The sequence below is a fragment of the Hipposideros armiger genome, unplaced genomic scaffold, assembly GCF_001890085.2.
Source record: "Hipposideros armiger isolate ML-2016 unplaced genomic scaffold, ASM189008v1 scaffold_21, whole genome shotgun sequence".
In the NCBI taxonomy this organism is placed as follows: Eukaryota; Metazoa; Chordata; class Mammalia; order Chiroptera; family Hipposideridae; genus Hipposideros; species Hipposideros armiger.
The window spans coordinates 7,142,954-7,149,203 of record NW_017731371.1 but is presented as its reverse complement, the minus strand read 5'-3'; positions in this window follow the sequence as shown (position 1 = coordinate 7,149,203).

Sequence of the window (6,250 nt, the reverse complement as noted above, 5' to 3'; positions counted from 1 at the left end):
AAAAAAAAAAAGTATATCTGTTAGCTTTTGCTGTATAACAAGCCACTCCAAACTTTGTGATCTGAAAAAAATCCCAACCATTTATTTAGTTTATGACCCTGTGGATTGGCAGTTTGGTCTGGGCTTATCTGGGTGGTTCTTCTGCTGGGCTCCCTCTTTTGTTTGTGGGGAGCTACTGGTAAGCTAAGCAGTTTTTCTGGGGATTGGTTGATTGTCAGCTGGAGAGATAGGAAGCAACTGAGTCACATGTCTCCCTTCATTTGCAGGTTTACTCACTTGCTCACTTAGTGGTGGCAGGTTCCAAGAGCAAGAGAACAGAAATTACCAGGGTTCTTAATACCTAGGCTGAAAACTCACGCAGTGTCACTTCTGCCATTCTGTTAGTCAAAGCAAGCAACAAGGTGAGCCCAAATTCAAAAAGTGGGGAAATACTCAACTTTTTGACAGGAGGAACTGCAAAGCATATTCCTGGTATTTTCTCTTTTCTGTTTTACCTTTGTGGGCATTTTGCAATGTGCCACAAAAAGATGTACTGTCTTAAGAGGAGAGAAATGGGTGATGATCCAGGTAGTTCTGGGAATGGGCTTTTCACATAACTATCAGCCTGCAGCGTACAGCAAAAGGTCTGGAAAGTGCTGCTCTAGGCACTTTGAATTTTGTCCTATATTAAACCAGAACTTCAGAAAGCTCAACACTTAAACTACACTCTTTTATTCCTTCACAGAATCAGCTCTTTTGAATTGTGCTTTGATACCTGACATCAACTAACATTAAAGGGACATTAAAATCCATTAGGCTTGTTTACTTGGGAGATCTTGTTAAGATATTGTCACAGTGTCCTTTTCTGTGCACTCAAGGGAAATTTCTCTTCTCTCTTGGTACCAAGAATAGCTGGATTTCCACTATTAATAATTTGCTTTTCCCTGAGATATACTGCCAATCATGTAACTGATATTTTTTCTTGCATTGGCTGCTGACACTTTTCAGAGCCAAATTGTGGGTTATCTTTTGCCAGCACACATTAGCTTACCATAGGCAATTTGTATTCCCATCTTATCCATGGCTCCATCTTATTTATCCTTCCCTATTTTCCTTTTCTCTCTTAATTATTTCCTCAGTAATTTTTTAAATGTGAGGCAACTAGCCTTTCTCAATTAACTTCTATGTACAAAGCACCAAAAATGACATTGGGAACACAGAAATATACCATTCATTGATATCAGTGAGAGCAGATGAAAGCACTTGACATTCTACAAACAAAGGCAAAAATTACATTACAGGAGAAAGGGAGATAAGAGCTAAGAAAATCAGTATATCATTGTCAGAGTGTATAACACAACCCAGAGACAGACTGGTAAACAGCTGGTGAGCAGACAGAACCTACAGCTTTTCTTGCTGGGAGGAGATGAAACATGCTTGTACTGCCCTCATAGTACTTGATGTTCTCTTTTAGAGTCCATATTAGTTATATAGGTACATATTTTCTGGAGCTAAGTTTGCCTATACTGTAAAGGGTTCTCTTATTTATGAATTTGCATTTGTGGGAAAGATGTTGGGGAAATTCTCCTTCATTGTCTAATGTAACTCCATTGTTTCTGTCTGTTTTCTCCCTCATTGGGGTGATGTTGTTCTCTCCCCCATTGAGGTTAGGATTGTTCCCTCATGAGGTGATGGTTAGGGTTCTGTTATCTGTTTCTCCCTCATCAGCAGATGAAGGGATGGTTAGGTTTTGTCTGTTGGCTCTTTGTTCCCTTACACGAGACTGCATGTGAGGTGATGATTAGCTGAGGGTTAAGAGAATTTTTAGCTCAGGGGTGAGAGAATTCCCCCTCATCTCATTACCAGTAGGGGAGATATGAGATGATGTTACTTTCTTTCTGTTTTGCCCATATCAACAGATGAACTGAAGAAGTAACTAAGTTGTATCAGATGATGTAGCAGACACGTTGCCAAGCTTTGGAAGGCCTTGAGCCGATAGTCCCAGGCGAGAACAGCAGGTGTTTTTGTCCAGGTGAGCTGGCCCTTCAGCTGGATAAGCAATATTTTATCACAGTGACTGCCAAACCCTCTCGGAACTGGCCATTCCCTGAGAGGTAGGCAGGAATGGGGAGACAGAAATGCAGAGACAGGAACAAGAAACTTGGCTCTGAAGTACATTAAAGATATATATATATATATATATATATATCTTTATATATATATGACAGACCTCAGCTGGCAGTTGTTGTTCATTTGGTGTTCATCATTGATCATTTGTCATCATTCTGGCATGGGCACTGGGAACTGCATGCAGCTTGCAGCTTACAGCATCAGGAGACGCTCTGACTTCCAGCCGTGAACCTGGTGAGGTCTGGCTGATTCCCAACCTCTCCAGTGTTGTTTCCTCATTATTTTGGTGAACTTTTGGCATATACTGTTACTAGTTAACATGTAGTAGAATTTACTACTGTATTTGGATACTCCTTATTGATTTCATTTGTATATTTAGCCAAATTGATTTTATAGCCTACTCTTAGCTGTCTTCACCTTCTGTAATTGCCTCTCTTTTGATTGTCTTGATTGCCTTTGTCTCTTGCTATTGTATACTGCTGACTCAACTAATTGGATAGTGCTACCTAAATTGATTGGATATTACATAATAAATAGCAATAAATCAATTAGTTCTCCTTAGCGTGTGCTTCTCCTTCTTTTTCCCTGTTCATCATTACAGCATTCTACCTTTAATTTCCTTGCCCATCCTTGAATCCTTGTCCTGCAATACTGGGAAAAGAACTTTTGAATTCCTGCCAGATTATGATAGTGTCCCCAAACATATGAATAAGTAGACTTGTGCAAAGTTTCTGCCCTGCAGGGACTTTCAAGCCACTTGGAGAGATCAGATATAAACATGGGATAAGTTATGGCATTAAATTATGACAGGTTGCTCCAAATTTCTAGAATGACAAATCTGAGCCTTGAGAGTAGTGATTTGTCTAGAAGTGGATTTGTCTTAAAAATTAATCCTGAAAAATCTGCCTTGGCCTGTTTCATGTCCTGTTAATGTCTAATCAAAACAGATCACAACAAACTAGTACAACCACTTAGCTTCTAAAACCTAAAATTAGGGGTTGACTACTTGTGCTTTTGCATAACTTTTGGATAAATCATTAGTTTATAATTTAAACTTTCGTCCATAGAGATGTCATAAGGAATGCTGACCTTGCCTGGGACTTTGCATTCATAAATCAACACATTAATTTTACTCATTTAAATAAATGAATTTTAAAAATGAATTTACCTATAACATATAACTTTGATAATTCTTCACTTGTTAAATAATGCAGATGATTTTATATAAATGTTAAATTAATGGATAGTATTATGTGATTTGTTTTTCTGAATATTGTTGAATATAAATGGATATGAAACGTAAAAGATTATTATTGTAGTTTTATATATTCTGTTTCTTGAAGCAAGAAAAAAAATACTAGAAAAAAATCTTCCACTGCTAGCTAAATTATTATTATCTGCCTGACTTTTCTGAGTACATAGGACTCAAAGGTTCAGTTATTCCCATGATACTTAAAATAAGTCCTTGATATTTTATGTATTTTCAAACATCTTATAATTAAGAGTTATAGTCACATGTAATAGAGTCCAAAGGTCAAAATCAAACCATCATAAAATATTTTTAAGTTAAATTTTAAAAATCACCAAAATTACAATTTGCCATTTACTCCTGTTGCAAACTGAATTAAAGCTTAGTTTCAAATGCTTGGAGGCAAGATGCCTACAGGTGGAGGTTTACTGCTTCTAGAATTTTCCCTGGGATACAACTCTGCTTCATATTGTCATCTCACAAAATATTTATGTGTACAAATAATGAAGGATAGTGGATATGGCTTATGTACGCTACACATAATCTACATGTACAGAATAGTTTATATTTTTTACTGTCAGGTTCATGTGATCACTACTTCTCAAAATTAAGTGTGTGCACAAATCACTTGGGGATCTTTTTAAAATGCAGATTATGATTCATTAGGTCTGGAGTAAGGCTTGAAATTCTTCTGCATTTCTAACAAGATCCCAGGAAATGTTGATGCTGACTAGATAAGACCTCATGTAGCCCTGTCACCTGTGGGTGTCTGTACACTGTGGGGGCTAAAATAAAAATTAATACTTTTCTTCCCACCTTCTAAGTTCTTGCAGCTGGGCTAATAATCAAATTAACAGATTAACATGAGAAATTAAAATTTTAATACATGTGCGTAGGGAATTCACATATGCTTTGAAAATTCCAAAGCCAGTGAAGCAACATTGGCTATATATTACATTTTGGACAAAGGAGAAAAGGTGGGGAATGGGGTCTTAGATTTCAGAAGTGATAATGGTGTCTGTCTCAGGAGACAGTGAGCAACTTGAGGACAGGGACTATGTCTTCCCCAGTTTTATATCTATAGTGTCAAGCACTATGCCTTGGCATGAAGATACTCTCCCATCCTTTCTTGTATAAACAAATACCACATGGATGAATGATTGTTTACCACTCATTGTACTGTTGAATCTTTAACTTTTCCTAAAACAAAATGCACAAACATTTATTCACAGACAATGTATTAAGCAATGACACTCAAGATTTCTGGCCAAGATGGTGGAGTAGGTAAATGCTGAATTTGCCTCCTCTCATGACCACATTAAAATTACAACTAAACTACAGAACAACCATCAATGAGAATAGCCTGAAATCTAGCTGAACCAAAGTCCTACAACTAAGTATATACAGAAGAAGCCATCTCGACACTGGTACAAGGGGGGTGAGGGGAGATGTGGAACAGGCTGATCCCACACCCATGTGTGACCATTAAAAATTTGGAGGTATATCTCGGCTATGGTGGTCCCCCCTGGAGAAGTGAGGGGTCCCAGTCCCACACCAGGCTACCAGCCCAGGGTTCCAGTGATGGGCAGAGAAGTCCCCATAGCTTCTAGCTATGAAAACCAGCGGAGATTGTGGCTGGGTGAGACAGAGGGTGGCTGGAGTCCCAGGCAATCCTCTTAAAGGGCCTGCACACAGGTTACTCACTGATGGACTCACTCTGTGCTCCAGTGCTAGGGAAGCAGCTCAAAAGGTGCCAGGGACATATGGGGAGGAACTGAGTTGTCTTGACTGCAAAGCAAGGGCTGCAGGGGCAGCTTTCTCCCAGACAGACATGCTGGCAGAATCCATTTTTCTTTGTTGATCCCTCCCACTTCCAGGCATACAGATGCAAGGGGCCACCGTATCGTAAGTATCCATCAACCTGGCTAACACTATTTGCTCTGCCCTAGTGATTCCCTGAGACCCTGTCCCACCCAACTTTCAGGTACACCCAAGCCACTTCCAGTGGCTTTTTCCATACAAATGGCCTATCTTGGCTCACGCTGCAGTTTTCTAAAACCTCTCAAAGGTTCACAAAACCCAAACGAGCAGCATCTGACTTTGGTGTGTCCCGTACATCTTGCTGAGCAGCCCCAAGCCTGCATCGGTTCACAATTTAGCATCGGTTTACAACTTGGCCTCTCAAGGCACCTCCAAGCCCATTGCGGGTAGCAGCCATCTGCAGATTACTTTACGGCTTATACCAGGTGGTGCCAGGCAGGGCACAGGCTGAACCTGGCCTGTGGTGGGACCCCATCCATGAGGCCTTGGGGCTGGCACTCATGGTGGGCAGCTTTTGACTGAGCTGGAATATCACCTGGCCACCTCCGAGGACTGGGCAGAAACCAGAGCCCTGCAAAGGCAAATCCTGCTCCATAGGGTCAGCCCCTACATAACAGCTCCTCCACTGTAGTCACAGTCAGTCCCCACAACCAATCAGCCTGATGGTCAATCCCTCCCACTGATATGCAAACAGCATCAAAGTCTCAACTACAACAGGAGAGCATACACAACCCACACAAGGGACACACACCTGAAGCACCGAGCTCAGGTGACAAGGAAGACTGTGCCACTGGGCCCCACAGGACACCTACTACATAAGGCTACTCTCCTAAGACTGGGAGACATCACAACCCTCCATAGTACATAGAAACAAACACAGGGAGGCAGCCAAAATGGGGGAACAAAGAAACATGTCCCAAACAAAAAAAAAACAGAACAAAGTTCCAGAAAGAGAAGTAAACAAAATGGAGACAAGCAATCTACCAGACACAGAGTTCTAAACACAGGTTATAAGGATGCTCAATGATCTCAGGGAGAATTTCAACAAAGAAATAAGAAACATAAAAATGG